Genomic DNA, 22770 nt, shown 5'->3' with positions numbered 1-22770 from the left:
ACAAAATGTAGAAGCATTCATCACTGATCAATACAGTAATAAGATTATCAGTGAAATATTTCATGAAATACTATCAATATAACAAAAAACACAAATATGAAAATTTTTTTACCTATCATTGATTAGAGACAAATTTCCCAAATTAGTGACTGCTTCATTAACACACAGATTCTGGCGAGAAGCTAATGATACTACTCTTGCACTTCTCTAACAAACTGGGAGAGTTGGGAGTGGGTACGACTGCAATAGTAAATCTGTAAAAGGAAAGTAAAACCATCACGTAAAGTTGACTATCCCAAAATGATTATAAAAATAATTCCAACACAAGAAATAGAACACTAAATCTTTAGTTCCCTTTTTAAAAGCTGTGACAATAAAGCTAATATTAGATAAATACTGAATTGAAATACAATAATTTAAAAAAATATTCAAGAAAATTACATAAGCCACAGTACAAGAAAGTAAAGCAAAGTTATATTACAGAATTACAAAGGAAGAAGAAGAGAGGGATGCTAAAAGTAAACATTATCTACCAGTATATTAATAAGTTACTTTTTCATCAAGAAAATACATGGACATTCAGTAAAGGATATAATCAACAAATTAGTTGAATATATAGGAGCTTGCAGGTAGGATCATGTTCTTTATCTAAATATAGTTTAATAGATAATAATCATTAACATACAAGTTCCTATGATTTTACTAAGAAAGGGACAATCATTAACCCTCTGGTGATCTCGGCCATACAAATTCGCTGTCAACCTCGTGACTTTTGGTCAGGAAGAAATAACATCATATGTCGACTTACTTAAGCTGATGTTTTGATGCATAACTAACAAACAAATACAGACAAAAAGAAACTGAAAATTGCATTAGAAAGCTAAATAAACTTTCTATATAGCATTTACAGTTAGATGAATGGACGATGCCTTAGTGCATCATTAGATCTTGAATTAAAGTATTTGCCAACATCTCATGACCACAACTAGAAATACAGTTCTCCAGAAAAAATGCTCATGAAAAACAGCATTTGCTCCAGTCTCTAATACAGTATACTGTATACACAGAAAAATAAATGCTTGACTAACAAATTTTACACCCTATACAAACCTTTAAACACCCATCATCATCATCATCATCATCTTGCTCCTTTTCTTTAGAAAAGGAGTCCTCTTGGTCACTATCATAATCCTCCAGTAATAACATACTTTCCTCTGCTGATAAGGAGTCTGCACCTGTTTACATGAAATTTTTAACCTTTAGATTATTGGAGATACAATTTCAAACACATGGACAACATGCAACTGTTTTTCTAGAAAGTTACCACTTACCAAATTTGATATACCATACACAAGCTCAAGTGCATAATAGAGGTACAGTACTGTATTAAAAATTGTAGAAATTTGTCAAGACAATACAAGGCTACTTAATGAGCATACCTGGGTAGCTCATTGAATACTGACATCTATTCTAATGAAAACTTAGCTACAACAGAATATTCAATAAATCTAATGTCCTCTTTCAATGCTAAAAAGGATAAACTATAATTATTTAATCAAAACTGATTGAAACAGCTGCTATAACCCTTTCACCCCCAAAGGACGTACCGGTACGTTCTTGCAAAACACTGTTAATTACATATTTTTACATATTTTTGATAATTTTATGAGAAACTTCAGGCATTTTCCAAAAGAATGAGACCAACCTGATCTCTCTAGGACAAAAATTAAGCTTTTTAGAGCAATTTAAAAAAATTATATAGCAAAATGTGCTCGAAATTTAACCTTATGGTGGGGGTAAAAAGGTTAATAATGAAAATAAATACTAATATCAATGAAGGGACAAAATATTATTGTACAGTCTTGAAAGAACAGTCATCTATCATTCTAGAGAGAGTAATAAGGCTGCATTTGCATGAATTTCAAGAATCTACACAATCTTATTTCGACTAACCTGAGATACTATTCAGCTCTCTCTGTACGTTTTCCTTAACTTCATGCAAGTCTTGAAATAATTTTTCAAATTCATCATCAATCTTCTGAAAATTGGATTTCTGCAAAAAAAAAAAATTGTTATGCACTTTATTAGTTTAAAAGTTCAGAGAACCAATTCAAAATATTAAAAATAAATTTTAATAAGTTAAATGTGTGAAGTGATTAAGCTGTCTAGCTGGAGAGTGTCACGTTGGTGAGTGACGCATGGAAGAGCGTCCTGTAGGTACAGACCTCCTCGTCTTCCAGAGACCGTACCCTATAGTCCATTTCTTTTAGCAATGCAGATTTGCACCGACTCGCAGCGGTGCCCTTTTAGCTCGGAAAAGTTTCCTGATCGCTGATTGGTTGGACGAGATAATTCTAACCAATCAGCGATCAGGAAAATTTTCCGAGCTAGAAGAGCACCCCTGCGAGTCGGTGCAAATCTGCATCGCTAAAAGAAATGGACTATAAGTGTCCTCAGTCAGGAAGTGCTCCAGTTCAAGAGATTGACAAGCTTCTCGTCATTCTCCTGTCTAGGATTGTGAATCCCCTCGTGCTCTTCACTCACCTGCTCATGACCGTCACTCTACATCTCGTGATTGTCACTTGCCAGTAGGTCTACTCATTGTAATGTATGAAGTTGAAAGTTATGCATACACGTCTACAGTAACATATATCAACTTGTATACTTCTAAGTTTATTCTAATTAAACATTTCCCAAGAAATTACAGCTTTTGGGTACCCAAAATAAGAAGTTATGTGACAATAGTGACATAGTTTCTCCCAATTCTGACCAAGCATAATGTATTCAATTAAAGCAAAAAGATTGTAGTAAGTTCGGATACATCAATTAAGTATACAGTACTGGCAATTAGAAGGTTATTACTTATAATGATGATTTACATATCAAATTTAACCAAAAGAATATATTCCACACAGCTGAAAGAAACAGATTTGTTTGATAGACATTAGCAAAAAATTTAAGAGCAGTAGTGTATGAGGATGCTAGTATTCTCTTCAGTGGAGATTACTTTTACAAGCAATCAACACTGGTAATTTATAAGTATAATAGTTAGTATACATCAATTTTCACAGGCCTGATTTCTACTCTTCTGATCAAAGACCATAAATAAAATATGAATAAAACTCCTTACAGAATGATAAAAAGAACATCCTTGGCATATTATATATGGCACTTTACACAAACAAGGTACTAAAAATAAAATTAAAAGAATAGGTAATAAATATAAACAGTTCTGTGCATATGAAACTTACTTTGACCCTATGCCGACGTTGCTTCATGTCTGATACTCGTTCTTCTTGTTTCTCAAGCTTCTTCAGGTCTTCTCTACACCTTCTAACCTCTTCTTGCCCTTCCTGTTTTTTAGCTGCTGCACTAAACCAATCTGGATCACTCATCTGCAGCAGCTTTTTCCCCTTCTTTTATCTTCTTCAACAGCTCAGCCTTAAATAGAATAAAAAATTTACCATCTATCTTCAGCTTTAAAAGAATTAAAAAAGTTACATCACCTTTTGTCTTCTTTAACAATTCAACACTTCAATAATTCAGCCTTGAATCATATGAAATTTCTATCAACCTTTTCCCTAGAACCTTGATTGCAAACTGGTCGCAATAACATATGAGTCTTATATAAATAAAAGGTCATCCATAGATGTTAACTGCTAAAGTTTAGTGCAGTACATAGTTTGGAAAAGGCCTTTCATAAAACCAAACTCTTACCCAAGTCATATACAGTATATTGCAAGACATCAAATCAAAAGATAAGATGATGAACATTAATTATAAAAACAATATGCTATGAAACAACTTGGACCAATTCAGCTGTATATGCCAGACACAAACAAAAGTTATTCATGACAATTCCATCTGTTGTATTGTGCCTATACTACAGTCTAAGATGATCATCATACTCTCAAGCTTTTGTTCACTAAAGGACAATCTTGCAAAACTCTGACCTAACCTAGGTGGTCTTATCTCTATTAAGTTTCAGCACCTGAGTGCTCAAACTTGCTTAATGAGGGGTAAGGGCAAGCAGACTATTTAGACCAGGAATAACATGTGACTGATATGCTGACCTCTACCACATTCTATATCACCGGTTCAAAGGAAATGATGGTAGAGATTGAGACATCAGGTACTGACTGATGTCAAAGGTCACCCAGTCACAAATACTTTTACCAATGCAGGAAAATTGGTGCATAAAATCCCAAGAGCAAAACGAAAAGTGTCCACATAAAGTAGTTACATAAGCCACACGTTTCTTGCAGCTTTTACAAGGAAATTACCAGCTCTCGAGTCCCATGATCAGGTCAGAGCAGTGATGTATATGGAGAAATTTATCATGCCTGAATATCGATCTGAATTATAGGCCTACATTTCAGATGGAAAATGGGTGAGGCAGGCCTTTGGAAGCATTAGTGATGCACTTTGAGAAGAGAAATAAAAACAGTTACCAGAGTTCATTTTATCTACTTGAGATTATCTGATAGTTTTCAAGTGTTTCTCTATTTATTCCATGGTTAACCTTACTCATTATACTTGTATCTAAATATTTAAAAACATTCTCTCACAATAGAATTATCATTATTAAAAATGTTATTTTTATTAGTAAAATAAATTTTTGAATATACTTACCCGATAATCATGTAGCTGTCAACTCTGTTGCCCGACAGAATTCTATGGAGGGATACGCCAGCTATCACAATACTAGAAGGGGGTGTACTTACCAGCGCCACCTGTGGCCAGGTACTCAAGTACTTCTTGTTGACACCTCCTCAATTATTCCTCGGTCCCACTGGTTCTCTATGGGGAGGAAGGGAGGGTCAATTAAATCATGATTATCGGGTAAGTATATTCAAAAATTTATTTTACTAATAAAAATAACATTTTTCAATATTAAACTTACCCGATAATCATGTAGCTGATTCACACCCAGGGGGGTGGGTGAAAACCAGTGTACAAGATTAAAGGATAGCTAAGTATCCCATATTTCATATAACAGTTATCTCAAATAACAATGAAATAATAAGTACCTGGTAAGGAAGTCGAATTGAACCGTTACTCTGTCTCTTTTTTAAGTTCGTCTTCCTTACTGAGCGCAGCGTTCCTCTTGGAGGCTGAATCAACCCAAAGGTGCTAAAGTATACAGGGCTGCAACCCATACTAAAGGACCTCATCACAACCTTTAACCTCGGCGCTTCTCAAGAAAGAATTGACCACCCGCCAAATCAACAAGGATGTGGAAGGCTTCTTAGCCGACCGAACAACCCATAAAAAGTATTCAAGAGAAAGGTTAAAAAGTTATGGAATTATGGGAATGTAGTGGCTGAGCCCTCGCCTACTACTGCATTCGTTGCTACGAATGGACCCAGGGTGTAGCAGTACTCGTAAAGAGACTGGACATCTTTGAGATTGAATGATGCGAACACTGACTTGTTTCTCCAATAGGTTGCATCCATAACACTCTGCAGAGAACGGTTCTGTTTGAAGGCCACTGAAGTAGCCACAGCTCTCACTTCATGTGTCCTTACCTTCAGCAAAGCAAGGTCTTCTTCCTTCAGATGAGAATTTGCTTCTCTAATCAGAAGCCTGATGTAGTAAGAAACTGAGTTCTTAGACATTGGTAGAGAAGGCTTCTTGATAGCACACCATAAGGCTTCTGATTGTCCTCGTAATGGTTTTGACCTTCTTAGATAGTACTTAAGAGCTCTAACAGGGCAAAGTACTCTCTCTAGTTCGTTCCCCACCATGTTGGACAGGCTTGGGATCTCGAACGACTTAGGGCAAGGACGGGAAGGAAGCTCGTTTTAGCCAAAAAAAAAAAAAAAAAAAAAAAAAACCGAGCCGCAAGGAACATGTAGCCGTTTCAGATGTGAAACCTATGTTCCTGCTGAAGGCGTGGATCTCACTTACTCTTTTACCTGTTGCTAAGCACACGAGGAAAAGAGTTTCTAATGTGAGGTCCTTAAAAGAGGCTGATTGGAACGGTTCAAATCCTGATGACATTAGGAACCTTAGGACCACGTCTAGATTCCAGCCTGGAGTGGACAACCGACGTTCCTTTGAGGTCTCAAAAGACCTAAGGAGGTCCTGTAGATCTTTGTTGGAGGAAAGATCCAAGCCTCTGTGGCGGAAAACCGCTGCCAACATACTTCTGTAACCCTTGATCGAAGGAGCTGATAGGGATTTTACGTTCCTTAGATGTAACAGGAAGTCAGCAATCTGGGTTACAGTGGTACTGGTTGAGGAAAACTGCATTGGCCTTGCACCAGCTTCGGAAGACTTCCCATTAAGACTGATAGACTCTGAGAGTGGATGTCGTCCTTGCTCTGGCAATCGTTCTGGCTGCCTCCTTCGAAAAGCCTCTAGTTCTTGAGAGACTTTCGATAGTCTGAAGGCAGTCAGACGAAGAGCGTGGAGGTTTGGGTGTACCTTCTTTACGTGAGGTTGACGCAGAAGGTCCACTCTAGGAGGAAGAGTCCTGGGAACGTCGACCAGCCATTGCAGTACCTCGGTGAACCCTTCTCTCGCGGGTCAGAGGGGAGCAACCAACGTCAACCGTGTCCCATTGTGAGAGGCGAACTTCTGAAGTACCCTGTTGACAATCTTGAACGGCGGGAATGCATACAGGTTGAGATGGGACCAATCCAGCAGAAAGGCATCCACGCGAACTGCTGCTGGGTCTGGAATCGGAGAACAATACAAGAGGAGCTTCTTGGTCATCGAGGTAGCGAATAGAACTATGGTTGGCTGACCCCACAGGGCCCAAAGTCTGCTGCAAACATTCTTGTGAAGGGTCCACTCTGTGGGGAAGACCTGACCCTTACGGCTGAGGCGATCTGCCATGACATTCATATCGCCCTGAATGAGCCTCGTTACCAGCGTGAGCTTTCGATCTTTGACCAAATGAGGAGGTCCCTTGCGATCTTGAACAACTTCCTCGAATGAGTCCCTCTCTGCTTGGAGATGTAAGCCAAGGCTGTGGTGTAGTCGGAGATCACCTCCACCACCTTGTTAAGCTGGAGGGACTTGAAGTTTATCAAGGCCAGATGAACTGCCAACAACTCCTTGCAATAGATGTGAAGTGTCCTTTGCTCCTGATTCCATGTTCCCGAGCATTCCTGTCCGTCCAGTGTCGCACCCCAGCCCGTGTCCGATGCGTCCGAGAAGAGACGGTGGTCGGGGGTCTGAACAGCCAAAGGTAGACCTTCCTTGAGAAGAATGCTGTTCTTCCACCACGTTAGAGTAGACCTCATCTCTTCGGAAACAGGAACTGAGCCCGTCTCTAGCGTCATGTCCTTTATCCAGTGAGCAGCTAGATGATACTGAAGGGGGCGGAGGTGGAGTCTCCCTAACTCGATGAACAGGGCCAGCGATGAAAGTGTCCCTGTTAGACTCATCCCCTGCCTGACTAAGCATCGGTTCCTTCTCAGCATGCTCTGGATGCATTCTAGGGCTTGGAAGATCCTTGGGGCCGACGGACAAGTCCGAAAAGCTCGACTCTGAAGATCCATACCCAAGGAAACAATGGTCTGGGATGGAACTAGCTGAGACTCCTCAAAATTGACCAGGAGGCCCAGTTCCTTGGTCAGAACCATAGTCCATTTGAAAATCTCCAGACAGCGACGACTTGTGGGAGCTCTTAAAAGCCAGTCGTCTGACGGAGCCGGACACAAGATCATGATACTGCTGCACAGTCTGTAAACTGTCAATCATGGGCAAGCGAGGAAGTACAGTGACAACCCGAATCTGTCTAGACTATCTGGGTCGTACAGACAAATCCTTAACGGGTTGCTGAGGTTGCCGCACTGCGTCACAACAAGTCCCTTCTGTTGGTTGTTGAACGTCTTCCCCGTGACACATTGACTCCGTAAACAAAAAATCCTCTAACAAGGACTAAGCTTGGACTGCATGTCATGCAACACAGCTCAAGGTCTATGGGAGCAGGTGTGGTAACAGACGGGATTAGCGGCTGAAGTGGAACCATTACCTTCCCTGTAAGCATGTTATGCTTAAATAAAAGTCCATAAGAGGTTATGCAGCTAAAGGCTCCCTCCAAATGACAGAGTCCTCAAGGGAATATCAGAAGGAGGGAGAAAAGAAATTTCTCATCTACAGGGACCTTATCCTAGAAAAGCTAAGTTCTCTGAGTGAGGGTTCACTGGTGCAAAAGCAGCAGACTAGAAGGCAACGTTATGAAACTGCTTGACAGTCTAGTGAGTTGGCAACAACTCAAGATATGTTGAGAAGCATGCGGTAAGGTATGCAGAGTATGATGAATGCAGAGTATGCTGTATGCAGAGCATGCTGTATGTAGAGCATGTTGTATGCAGAGCATGCTGAATGCAGAGCATGCTGTATGCAGAGCATGTTGTATGCAGAGCATGCTGAATGCAGAGCATGTTGAATGCTGAGCATGTAGAAAGCAGAGCCTGCTGTAAGCAGAGCCTGCTGTAAGGAAAGCAGAGCGTGTGCATGGCGTTTAACATTCTCAGAAATTCCATGACCAGTGCTAGAGTGCTTTATGCATGCTTGCATGGGGTTTAAAAATCAACATAATGTTTACCTTACATTCATAACTCATGATTCATATTTTTGCCATGGTTTGAAAATGGAGGTAAGGTATGCTGAACAGCAGAGTCAGAACGAGCTGGAACAACAACAGTGGAAGGTGCAGAAAGTTCCTGTTCCTGTGGTATGAGTGGAGCGTGAAGAGACCGAGGTTGCGCAGAACAAGGTAAAGTTCCCGCAAGCAGAGGTGTCTGAGGCGCAGGATCAGGGTGCACGGGTTGAGCTCGGTGCAGCAGCTGAGGAGACTGACTCACAGGTGGAAGAGGTTGTACCTCCACCGAGAGTTGCACCACCGGTGGAGCAGCCAGGGGAGGAGGAGGAAGAGTGGAGTAATCCTCCTGATCCCAAACCAAAGGTTGCCTTAAAGAAGGCTGAGGCTGAACAACACTGGGAACAGCGAACACAGAAAGAGGTTCAACATCGTACGCCTGGCAGATGGTGCTGCGACTGGGTGCAGCGAGTGCAGGCGGGTTGAGCACAGGCTGAACGGGTGCAGGTGGAGGTGCAACACTCTCAGCCCGACACTCACGCAACAGGTCCGAAAGCTGTGCTTGCATGGACTGTAGTAGAGTCCACAACATCGTACGCCTGGCAGATGGTGCTGCGACTGGGTGCAGCGAGTGCAGGCGGGTTGAGCACAGGCTGAAAGGGTGCAGGTGGAGGTGCAACACTCTCAGCCCGACACTCACGCAACAGGTCCGAAAGCTGTGCTTGCATGGACTGTAGTAGAGTCCACAACATCGTACGCCTGGCAGATGGTGCTGCGACTGGGTGCAGCGAGTGCAGGCGGGTGCAGCACAGGCTGAACGGGTGCAGCCGGTTGGTGCACCACCGGTGCAGGCGGGTGCAGCACAGGCTGAACGGGTGCAGGCGGTTGGTGCACCACCGGTGCAGGAGGAGGAGGAGGTGCAACACTCTCAGCACGACACTCACGCATCAGGTCCGAAAGCTGTGCTTGCATGGACTGTAGTAGAGTCCACAACATCGTACGCCTGGCAGGTGGTACTGCGATCAGGTGGAGCGAGCATAGGCGGGGGGAGTGTAGGCGCACTCTCAGCCCGACAAACTGATGACTGAGGAGAGTCAGAGCTAACCCAAAGACTGCATCCGGGTTGTTGAACTTTACTTCGTACGTCTGGCATAGGTCTGGACTTACGTTTAAGAGGTCTTGAGACCTGAGACCAGCGTTACTCTGCCTATATTTTCTCCTCTAAATCTCTTCTGCAGACGAGCAAAATAAGGGCTCAATCGTCTGCGGGTGGGAGTGACGGTCTCGGTAAGACACGCCCACAACCACCGAGGATACTTCTGTGCGCCGATCAAGGCCTGCCGAACCCTTTAATCCTTCGACATTGCTTCTCCCCTGGGCTTGGGAGCTTGCAAGAGGTCCCGGACTGGGAGGACGACTGGCGCGCACAAAAGTACCCTCACGCAAAACACTGACATACTTTGCGCTAATCACTTATCACTTCGATTTCTGTTTGCACTTATTTCACTGAACTCGAAACTTTAAGTGGTTTGTACCTGAAACACGCAATTCTATCCTTCTCAAAAGTTAGTAATTGCGAAAACAGAATTACAATGTAACAGAAAAATCTAATGAAAGAAAATTCAGTGGCTGGAAAGAGACTAAACACTAGATCACTCTAGAAACGTTTAGTTTCTTCCCCTAAAGAGACTAGGGATAAGAGCAAAACGATAACGACGTTACTCGTACGCCTGGCAGGCTTGAGGGAAACGTTTATCCTCTTTCTCCCTCCGTCTCTATCTCTCTCTCACTCTCTCTCTTGACTTAGAACCTGAGAGAAGAGCCCAATCATATATATCGTTAAAACATATTATTGTTAAAGGAAAAAACTGAAATATTTCCCAAAAAGAAAAGTTCCTTATTAGGATCAAAACCATTAAGTTAAGAAAGAATGAACAAAACGCTAGACACGGTTACTCTTACTGCAATGTGAAACCGTGAACATTCTTTCTCTATCGTAACGATAGAGTGCAAGTTGAAACGTTCTGAACGTCAACAACTGCCGAGACAAACAAAACGTTAGTTCAACTTTGAAAAAGTACGAGACTATCAAAGAAATTCTTTCAAAGACCTTAAAATAGCATAATATGTTAACAGGTAAAACCGAAATGACGGGCTCACGATAATTAACTTCGGTACCAAGAAAAGACCGCCTACTATTAGGAAGGTCGAATATAAACAAATATAAAAATTAATTTTAATAAGTTTATAATAAAAGGAAGTTAATCGAAGAGGCCTATAAGAGGCGGAGAGATAAAATAAATCTATAACTTTTGTTAAGCAAAATTAAGAAAAAGAGTCTATACTCTCTTAGACACCAACACTTCCGTCTAAGGGAAGGGTCGGCCATTGAAAGGTGAACGAGAGTTCATACTCTCTTCGTCACCAAAATTAATCAAATTAATTCCAAAAGCTAACTAAGCTAAAATAGAAGTTTCCAGTAAAGCGACAGCCGAAATCAAAGAGAAATACTTCACCAAAGTCGTGAAAATACTCCAAGAACATAAGCGTATCCCAGAACGTCTTGTCAGAAGCACGACAGAGGAATAATTGAGGAGGTGTCAACAAGAAGTACTTGAGTACCTGGCCACAGGTGGCGCTGGTAAGTACACCCCCTTCTAGTATTGTGATAGCTGGCGTATCCCTCCATAGAATTCTGTCGGGCAACAGAGTTGACAGCTACATGATTATCGGGTAAGTTTAATATTGAAAACAGGAAATTTTCTTTTTGCATTGATTTAATTAAATATTTAACTTTACAATTAATCCATATATTCCTTATGGATTAATCTTATTACATAAATGCATCCTGGCCATAAAGAATAATTAAAGTATGGGAATTGCATCACAATGGAATACAATGGAGGGTTTCCCAATACCTGTGGACAATTCTCTAACAATATTGACCCTTTGAGAGCCAACTTTAAGCTACAAAATTAGGTACTCAAGCTTCTGGCCCTTTTATGGGGACATTTTACTTAACTTATCCTAGCACTAACAACTACTACAGATAGGATTTTGCAAAATTTTCATCATATAGCTGAATAAATTCCCTTTCCATTGACGTATAATGTCACAAATTGTGTAAATTTCCATGTATAAATAATAAAAGAAAAGAAAGAACATAATAACCAGACTTGAATACATCCATTGGTACTAAAAGGGTTAAAAGATTATGTTCCCATATAATTATGAACATGTAAAAATCACACTTAAGTCTCCAATCCTAAAACAAATAAAATAAAAGTGTCTTTACTGTACCTTTAAATGCTCATTGTGATCCCTCAGCCAAGTCAATGCACCACATATTATACTTAGTGACTTTCCCTGAAATGTAAAAAGGCACACTACTTAAAATGAGTCCAGACTAAAAACTGTTACTTTCACATCATTCATAAAAAGTAAACCTATTACTTTACAAATGCATAATCACTATTTTAGGCAATGTTTTAAGCTTGAGTCCTACTTCAAAATATAAAACACATCAGCAAGTTGGTTTAGTAAATATAATCTCTCTCTTGGAGAAGAGCCTCATCTCAATCACTCTTAGCCATATACTGTAGATCCCCATGATAATAATAATCGTGTTTAGTTTCATGAGGCCACTGGGCAACTTTTGGAGTCTCAAAGGGCTCACCTAATCAATTTGTTCTTAAATGAGAGGTAGAAATTTTGAGTGAAGAACAATTAGAGATTATGGCAAAGAAGTACCAAAGGGAATAGATGGAAAGCAAAAGCCAGAAAATGATACAACTTTTGTTAGAGGGATACTACTAAAGTGTGCAACGCTAGGCACACTTAAAAGTGGTTAACAGCCTACACAAAAACTACAGCATATTCCTAAAATGTAAAACTAGTTCTTCAATGAGAAAGGAAAGAAACTTGGAATAAAATTAAACTTTACAAATATCAAAGGAAGCCTGGTCTCCTAAAGTAAGATTTTTTTCCAAATGGCAAACATCATACTACACATACTCAACATTTTTCTAAGCAGTAAGAAAGTTCAGAACATTTATTAAGTGGTCTGGTTAAACTATTTAAACATGATTTAGATCTCGTCACCTATAACTATTTCTTGTACAACCAAAACTGTTACAATAGTTAAATGCTACTTCTGGAAGGGTAAAGAATAATGACTGATAGAGACAATGACAAAGACAGCATACAAACCACTTGAGCCAATGTTTCTTCACACAATGGTTAGATATCAACAAATCTAGCCGACCTCAAAAATGCTTGAGGAGTGAGATGTAAATGAAAGATAATTTGTTAATCCATCCATATACCAAGGCACTTCCCCCAATTTTGGGGGGTAGCCGACACCAACAATGAAACAAAACAAAAAGGGGACCTCTACTCTCTAGGTTCCTTCAGCCTAATCAGGGACTCAACCGAGTTCAGCTGGTACTGCTAGGGTACCACAGCCCAACCTCCCACATTTCCACCACAATTTGTTAATGAGCAAGAGAAAGACACTATTACTGAACCTACTATTTTAAAACATGCATATACTGTACTGTGTTAAGAAAAATCCCTTAAAGTTATATTCTTTAGGCAGAAATCAATGGTACTGGGCATTTTTTAATGTTATGGAATTCAGTGTAGGCTTGCATGAGGATGATCTCAAAATATGGAGCAATTGCAATCACAATATAGGAGATGATTTCCACAGCAGCAAGACTGACACATCTTTATCATATTTACACAAAGATGACCTTCTGTTTTCAACTAAATTCATCAAAAGCCGTGAACCCAATCTTAACGTACTTTATTGTATTTTACTGACGTAAAAAGATAATACAGAACGTCCTTCCAACTTTCTTGATAAGAATAATGCAGGTAGATAGGCACAGTATCTTTTAACCCTTATACCACCGGGGTATTTGGAAATTTCCAACCCTTAACCCCCAGGGGGTTATTTTTTTCCCAGCACATTTTGCAGTATATTTTTTTTTAAATTGCTCTAACAGCCTTAATTTTCGTCATAGAGAGGTCAGGTTGGTCTCATTCTCTTGGAAAATGCCAGAATTTTCTCAAAAAAATATCAAAAAATATGAAAAATGTTATTTTTATAATAAAATAAATTTTTGAATATACTTACCCGGTGATTATATAAGCTGCAACTCTGTTGCTCGACAGAAAACTCTACGTTAAAAATCCGCCAGCGATCGCAATGCAGGTAGGGGGTGTACTTCAACAGCGCCATCTGTCGTGCAGGTACTCAGTACTCAATGTAAACACAGAACTCAATTTTCTCCTCGGTCCACTGGGTCTCTATTGGGGAGGAAGGGAGGGTCCTTTAATATATAATCACCGGGTAAATATATTCAAAAATTTATTTTATTATAAAAATAACATTTTTCAATATTAAACTTAGCCGGTGATTATATAAGCTGATTCACACCCAGAGGGGTGGGTAGAGACCAGCAATAATTGTTTACATTATTATGAGCTAAGGATTTTTTATTTCATTTTAGCAGTTATTCAAAATAACAAACATAAAATAAATAAGTACCTGGTAAGGAAGTCGACTTGAACAATTACTCTGCCTTTTTAAGTACGTCTTCCTTACGGAGCCTCGCGATCCTCTTAGGATGCTGAACGACCCCTAGGAGCTGAAGTATCAAGGGTTGCAACCCATACAACAGGACCTCATCAAAACCTCTAATCTAGGCGCTTCTCAAGAAATGACTTTGACCACCCGCCAAATCAAGTAGGATGCGAAAGGCTTCTTAGCCTTCCGGACAACCCAAAACCAATAATAAAACATTTCAAGAGAAAGATTAAAAAGGTTATGGAATTAGGGAATTGTAGTGGTTGAGCCCTCACCCACTACTGCACTCGTTGCTACGAATGGTCCCAGAGTGTAGCAGTTCTCGTAAAGAGACTGGACATTCTTAAGATAAAAAGACGCGAACACTGACTTGCTTTTCCAATAGGTTGCGTCGATTATACTTGCAGAGATCTATTTTGTTTAAAGGCCACGGAAGTTGCGACAGCTCTAACTTCGTGTGTCCTTACCTTCAGCAAAGCTTGGTCTTCCTCATTCAGATGGGAATGAGCTTCTCGTATTAACAGTCTGATAAAATAGGATAAAGCATTCTTTGACATAGGCAAAGATGGTTTCTTAACTGAACACCATAAAGCTTCAGACGGGCCTCGTAAAGGTTTAGTTCGATTTAAATAGAACTTAAGAGCTCTTACAGGGCATAAGACTCTTTCTAGTTCATTTCCAACCATACGATAAGTTTGGAATATCGAACGATATTGGCCAAGGCCGAGAAGGCAGCTCGCTTTTGGCTAGAAAACCAAGTTGTAGAACATGTAGCCGTTTCGGATGAGAATCCGATGTTCTTGCTGAAGGCATGAATCTCACTGACTCTTTTAGCTGTGGCTAAGCATACCAGGAAAAGTGTCTTTAAGGTGAGATCTTTCAGGGAGGCTGATTGTAGCGGTTCGAACCTGTCTGACATAAGGAATCTTAGTACCACGTCTAAATTCCAACCAGGTGTAACCAAACGACGCTCCTTCGTGGTCTCAAAAGACTTAAGGAGGTCCTGTAGATCTTTATTGTTGGAAAGATCTAAGCCTCTGTGACGGAAGACTGATGTCAACATGCTTCTGTAACCCTTGATAGTGGGAGCTGAAAGAGATCGTTCTTTCCTCAGATATAAGAGGAAGTCAGCTATTTGAGTTACAGAGGTACTGGTCGAGGATACGGATACTGACTTGCACCAGTTTCGGAAGATTTCCCACTTCGATTGGTAGACTCTAAGGGTGGATGTTCTCCTTGCTCTAGCAATCGCTCTGGCTGCCTCCTTCGAAAAGCCTCTAGCTCTCGAGAGTCTTTCGATAGTCTGAAGGCAGTCATACGAAGAGCGTGGAGGCCTTGGTGTACCTTCTTTACGCGTGGCTGACGTAGAAGGTCCACCCTTAGGGGAAGTGTTCTGGGAACGTCTACTAGCCATCGAAGTACCTCGGTGAACCATTCTCTCGCGGATCAGAGGGAAGCAACTAGCGTCAACCTTGTCCCTACGTGAGAGGCGAACTTCTGCAGTACCTTGTTGACAATCTTGAACGGAGGGAATGCATATAGATCTAGATGTGACCAATCTAGGAGAAAGGCATCTATATGAACTGCTGCTGGGTCCGGGATTGGTGAGCAAAATATTGGGAGCCTCTTGGTCATCGAGGTTGCGAAGAGATCTATGGTTGGCTGGCCCCAGGTGGCCCAAAGTCTCTTGCATACATCCTTGTGGAGGGTCCATTCTGTTGGAATTATTTGTCCTTTCCGACTGAGACAATCTGCCATGACATTCAAGTTGCCTTGGATGAACCTCGTTACTAGTGATATGTCTAGACCTTTTGACCAGGTGAGGAGGTCCCTTGCGATCTCGTACAACGTCAGAGAGTAGGTCCCTCCTTGCTTGGAGATGTACGCCAAAGCCGTGGTGTTGTCCGAGTTCACCTCCACCACTTTGCCTTGAAGGAGAGACCTGAAGCTTTTCCAGGCCAGACGTATTGCCAGTAGCTCCTTGCAGTTGAAATGCATTGTCCTTTGACTCGAGTTCCATAATCCCGAGCATTCCCGACCGTCTAATGTCGCACCCCAGCCTACGTCCGATGCGTCCGAGAAGAGAACGTGGTTGGGAGTCTGAACAGTCAGGGGAAGACCCTCTCTTAGGTTGATATAGTCCTTTCACCAAGTCAGACAAGACTTTATCTTTCCGGAAACCGGGATCGAGACCGCTTCTAGCGTCTTGTCCTTTTTCCAGTGAAAAGCTAGATGGTATAGAAGAGGACGGAGGTGTAGTCTTCCTAGTGACACAAATTGATCCACGGATGACAGTGTCCCTACCAGACTCATCCACAGCCTGACTGGGCAGCGTTCCTTCTTCAGCATCTTCTGGATGGATAGCAGGGCTGGGGGCTGATCGTCTTGTTCAGCAACGTCCTCATCAGAGGGTTCCTCATCCGAAACTGATGAGGAAACGGCAACGGAGTGGGCAACGTCTGACTCGCTGAATCCGGTCGCACTGGTGGATGCGTGACGGAGCCGGACGCAATATCATGGAACTGCTGCACAGTCTGTGAACTGTCAACAACCATGGGTGCGCGAGGAAGTACAGCGTCAACCCGAAACTGTCTAGACCGTCTGGGTTGTGCAGTCAACACCCTACCGGGTTGCTGAGGTTGACGCACTGCGTCACAACAAGTCACCTCTGCTGGTTGTTGAACGTCCTGAACGTCAACAACCACCTCCGAGCGTCGCTTAACGTCAACATGCGGCTGGCAACCCACACTGGGTCGCATCGGTGGAGGAACCACCTCAACTGGCAGACGTGAGTAGGTTACCTCAGCGTCAACAGGGCGCACAACCGACCGGTTGGAAGGTTGTTGGCCAGAAGGAGGAACCACCTCAACTGGCAGACGCGAGTAGGTTACCTCAGCGTCAACAGGGCGCACAACCGACCGGTTGGAAGGTTGTTGGCCAGAAGGTTCTTCTCCGCATTTAAGTCCTCTATCAAGGACGCAAGCTTGGACTGCATGTCTTGCAGCAAAGCCCATTTAGGGTCTACGGGAGCAGGTGTGGCAACAGACGGGGTTAGCGACTGAGGCGGAACCGTTTACCATCCCTGAAAGCCTTGTTATGTGTGACATAATAGTACAGCAAAACTTCAAAGGCTCACAAAAGCTGAGAAGTTGACCTGTAAACAACTTGGAGCGTCTCCTGGCTAGGCGCCAGGGCGAGTCTACCAGAATTGAGAAGTCTATCTGGGCAGAGGCATGAACTCCCAAGCCGAGAACTTCTCTCGTGTCCTATCAGACTCTCGCTCTATAAGCCAGTTTAAAAGAAGGGAAATCAAAGGCTGTATCCCTAAAACTCCTCCTGGTGCAAAAACCAGTCGCCTAGCCAACGTAACGCTCTCTAGGAGAGCGAGAGAGCACTAGCTTAAAAACAACGGCTTCGAAGTAGCTAGGCCTAGTGTAAGTTCTGACGTTTAGGCGAACGAGGAGCAGCAATTACAAGATCCGGACGAAGATCCTTAAAAAAATCATCAAGATTTAATTAAAGTCCATAGGAGGCTAAGCAGCTTAAGGCTCCTCTCCATCTGACAGAGTCCTCAAGGGAATATCAGTAGGAGGGAGAACAGCAACTTCCTCATCTACAGGAACCTTGTCCGATAAAAGCTAGGTTACCTCAGTGAGTCTCTCACTGGTGCATTAGTAGCAGACCAGAAGGCAACATCATGTAACTGCTTGACAGTCTGTGAACTGTCAACAACTGAACTGTCAACCACAACAGGTGCGTGAGGACGTACAGTGTCCACTCGAGACTGCTTTGACTGTCTAGACTGAGCAGTCAAAACAACTCTAGAATGCGGAGGTTGACGCACCGCGTCAAAACAAAACAACTTAGACTGTTGTTGTACCTCGCGAACGTCAACGGAAGGTTCCGTACGTCGCTGAACGTCAACATGCGGCTGGCAGGGTACACTGGAACGCATGGGTGGCGGGACTCTCTCTGGAGTGCGGCAGAAGGTCGCCTCAGCGTCCACAGGACGCACAACCGTGGTTGGTTGTAGGCTAGAGGTTGGTGCAGTGTCAACCTTCTCCGCACGAAAGTCCTGCATCAATGACGTTAACTGAGACTGCATGGTCTGCAGCAAAGACCACTTAGGGTCTACAGGAGCAGGTGCGGCAACAGACGGTGTGACTGCCTGATGCGGTACCGCTTAGCCTCTCTTAGGAGGTGAGCAGTCGTCGGAAGACTGCAGCGAGTCCAAACTGACCCAGTGGCTACAACTGGGCTGTTGGACTTGCGCGGAAGGGACCGACTTGTGCTTAATAAGCCGCGAGACCTTGGTCCATGGTTTCTTACGAGAAACCTCTTCCGCAGACGAGAAATAAATGGGCTCTCTCGTCTTTGTGTGGGTGGGGCGATCTTGGGTAGATACGCCCGAAACCACGGAGGGAAAAACGTCTGTTCGTTGATCAAGGCCTCTCGAACCCATAAGTCGTTCGACATTACTTCTCCCCTGGGCTTGGGAGCTTGCAAGAGGTCCCGGACTAGGTGAACGACAGGCACGAACAGACGAACCCTCGGACGCAACACTGTAACACTTTGCGCAAATCACTTTATCGATTTTCTGTTTTGCACTTATTTCACTGAAATCGAAACTTTTACTGATTTCTACCTGAAACACGCAATTCTACCCTTCATTAAAAGGTAGTAATTGCGAAATCAGTCGTATAATGCAGCTCATTAATATTAGCAAAAAACAGAAAACATATATTAAGATAAAAAATTCAGTGGCTGGGAAAGAGACTAAACACTAGTTCATATAAACTACGTTTTCAATCTCTCACCGCACATAGCCTGGGGACAAGAATAAAAAACCTAGAAACGTTTTACCTTCCTCCCCGTACAGAGACTAGGGACGAGAGTAACACGAGAACAACGTTACCCGCTTGAACGGAACGTTTTCTCTTCTCTCTCTCCCTCCGTCTCTATCTCTCTCTCTCTTTCTCTCTTGATTTCGCACCTAAGAGAAGAGCCCAATTATATGTCGTCAAAAAAAAACATGTAATTTGACTAAAGGAAAAAACTGAAAGGTTTTCCAAATAAAAAGTTCCTTTAATTTAGAATTTAAAACATTTAAGCTAAGAAAGAATGAACAAAACGTCAGAATCGATTTACTCTTACTGCAAAGTGAAACCGTGATACACTCTCTCTCTATCGTAACGATAGAGCGCATGTTGAACGTCCTGAACGTCAACAACTGCGTAGTCTAAAAAACTAAACGTTAGTTCATCTTTGAAAACAGTACGAAGACTATCAAAGAAATTCTTTCATAAAACATTACCTTAAAAAAGTTTTAAATTCTTTAAAGGCTAAATACGATATAACGGGCTCAACGTTGATTAACTTCGGTTCCAAGTTAGGACCGCCTACTATCAGGAAAGGTCGCATATAAACAAAACATAAAAATTTATTTTTATATGTTTATAATAAAAGGAAAGTTAATCGAAGAGGCCTAATAAAGCGGAGAGATATAAAATATATAGATCTATAATGTGTTAAGCAAAATTACTAAAAACCTAAACACACTTCCGTCTAAGGGAAGGGTCGGCCATTTAAAAGTGAAAGAGAGTCCATACTCTCTTTGTCACCATAATTAAATCTATCCAAAACGAGTTCAAGTTTTGAGATGAAGATAAAACACCTGCATAGCGAAAGCTCAAAACTAGAATAGTGTACTTCACCAAATAGTTATGAAAACAAATCCAGTTAGTAACAGCGAATTAGTAGGTCTTGCCGGTAGCCCGACAGAGAGAAAATTGAGTTCTGTGTTTACATTGAGTACTGAGTACCTGCACGACAGATGGCGCTGTTGAAGTACACCCCCAACCTGCATTGCGATCGCTGGCGGATTTTTAACGTAGAGTTTTCTGTCGAGCAACAGAGTTGCAGCTTATATAATCACCGGCTAAGTTTAATATTGAAAAACAAATTTTTATAGCATTTTTTTGCAAGGACATACCGGTACGTCCATGGGGGTAAAGGGATGGCTTTTGTGAAACGTACCAGTACGTCCTTTGGGGGTAAAAGGGTTAAGCAAATGGTTGCAATTCATACTAAAAAAAATCTGAACCACTTAAAAAATATCTTACCGTTCCAGTTGGACTTTCAAATATGCCTAGGTGTCCCTTTTCAAGCGTATCAAACAAGTTTTTCATGAAATCCTGCTGAATATCATAAGGTGGTAATGGAAATGGAAATTCCGCTGGTCGGCTGAGCAGACTCATCTTGAACTCGGTAGGCAAAGCTGAAAGAGAAAAAGAAATTTAAAATTTTTATATAGAGTACTGTACAGCACAACTGTCTAATGTCTTCTTGTGACTCAATCTACAATGTGGGTAAATATACTGAGAGCCAAAGAATTTCAGATATACAGTATATACGGTAAAGCTGTACATGATAACAGATCGATTCCAGCCTAGGACAGAGTTTAAGCTTTTTACTGGGAAGGTTACTGTTATGGTTTGGCACCAGATGGGGGGGGGGGGGCCTTGCTCGACTGACGTTCTGGAGTGGGTCTCTTGAGATGATGCTGGAACTGAAACCAGACACCTCTAACCTTTAGCAATAGTTAAAAGGGAGGTGAAACTCCCTCATTACATATCTTTATTCTTTGACTCTGCCAAGCATAGATGTGCAACAGTCATATAAAATCATGAGCCTTTTTATAGTTTATTTTCAACATATCTGTTTTTGACGTTGTTAATAGTTTATATAGGGCATATATGTTTTGACGTTGTTACTGTTTTTAGAATGATTTGATTGTTAATTTATTCTCATCATTTATTTATTTCCTTATTTCCTTTCATCACTGAGGTATTTTTCCCTATTGGAGCCCTTGGGCTTATAGCATCTTGTTTTTCCAACTAGGGTTGTAGCTTGTCTAATAATAATAATAATAATAATTACCATTATTAGTAAGATTTAGGAGCTCAGTTGAAGTTACTACTATACCTGTGTGGTTTGGGGAAGTGGGGTAGCCCTGAAGAAGCCTTTTCTGGTACAGTACTGTAAATGGTGCAATTAAACACCTCTACCTCTATATGACCTTATTCTACCTGGCGGAAAAATAAAAGTGAACAACTAATAAGGAGACAGATGCATGTCAATGTTAATATCAGGTTACCAGCAGTTTCTACCAAGGTTTTTGGGTACCATCAAGCTATTGGGCATGGTGAAGCATCCCCTTGCGTAGGGTATTCTAACGCAAACCATTTCAACTTTGAAATCCAATCTTAAGTACAATGTATTTCATATCTAGTTACCTAACTTAACCCTTTTACCCCCAGGCTCTTTGGAAATTTCCAACCCTTAACCCCCAAGGGGTTATATTTTTCCCAGCACATTTTGCAGTATATTTTTTTTAAATTGCTCTAACAGCCTTAATTTTTGTCATAGAGAGGTCAGATTGGTCTCATTCTCTTGGAAAATGCCTGAATTTTTTCAAAAAAAATATAAAAAATATGAAAAAAAAAATTTTATAGCATTTTTTCGCAAGGACGTACCGGTACGTCCATGGGGGTAAAGGGATGGGTTTTGTGAAACGTACCAGTACGTCCTTTGGGGGTAAAAGGGTTAATAATTTATGATGAGTTATCAGCAATATTTGTTTCCTTGCAACTACCAAACAGTAGGATAAGTATTTGTCAAGTTTATGATGCAATTTCCTAAATCCAAGACTCAACCTTTATTTTCCAAGTTATAAAGATGGTTAAATTAGGATTCCTATCCCTACCTACTGGGGGGAGGGGGACTATGACCCTCCAAATACCCTCAATATTGTTGCTCTTCTCAAAATATTTCATTTTTCCTTGTTTCCTTTCCTCACTGAGCTATTTTCCCTGTTGGAGCCCCAGGGCTTATAGCATCCTGTTTTTCCAACTAGGGTTGTAGCTTAGCAAGTAATAATAATAATAATAATAGGATTCTGTCCTTACCTTGCCCTCGGGTAAACCATATCCCTGTGTTTTTCAGATATATCTATTTTCACTCTTTATTCTAGAAAATTACTTAATCCTTAAGCAACAGTTAGTTTATATAACTTGAAAAATACACTTATAAACATACACTAACGCAACTTACTTCCACCAAATGGAAATAAGGCAACGGTTAGTGTTAGCACCTACATAACTTGAAAAACACACTTATAAACGCACACTAACGCAACTCATTTCCTCCAAATGGAAATAGGGTTCATAATGGTGTGTTTGAAAAGATACATTCCATTATGTCAACTCGTCTCCAGCTAATATAGCCCCATACTAAAGTAAAACGTAAAATCAATTGAACTAAGTTTTTATGCTCAAAGGGAGGTGTAAGCATGATGAAAGCCATGCCCCATAACTCCCTTATTTTCAAACCTATCGCTAAGAATACGATAGTCTAAGGGGGGTCACAGGAGGGTGTTAGCTGCCCATTAGGTAAGGGTAATATTTCGGCAGAGTCCCATCCAGCCATTACCGCTTGCCAGTACATAAGAGCTTACAGCAAAGCAAAAAAAAAAAATTAAGGACTCTATCGAAATATTACCGAAATGTAATGGCTTTTGCTCTGTTTCACGCTCGCAACAAAACAAAGACAAGGTCAAGTT

The 22770-nt window shown here is 41.4% G+C and overlaps 1 pseudogene; it reads right to left on the bottom strand.

Moving 5' to 3' along the window:
- The window catches only part of LOC137638259 (ATP-dependent DNA helicase DDX11-like), a 104018-nt pseudogene extending 83570 nt beyond the window's left edge, over positions 1 to 20448 (bottom strand).
- Between the last annotated feature and the right edge of the window lie 2322 nt (positions 20449 to 22770).

The sequence above is a fragment of the Palaemon carinicauda genome, chromosome 3 (genome assembly GCF_036898095.1).
Source record: "Palaemon carinicauda isolate YSFRI2023 chromosome 3, ASM3689809v2, whole genome shotgun sequence".
Classification (NCBI taxonomy): domain Eukaryota; kingdom Metazoa; phylum Arthropoda; class Malacostraca; order Decapoda; family Palaemonidae; genus Palaemon; species Palaemon carinicauda.
Note: the sequence above shows the minus strand (reverse complement) of the source record. Positions and strands in the feature narration are given on the sequence as shown.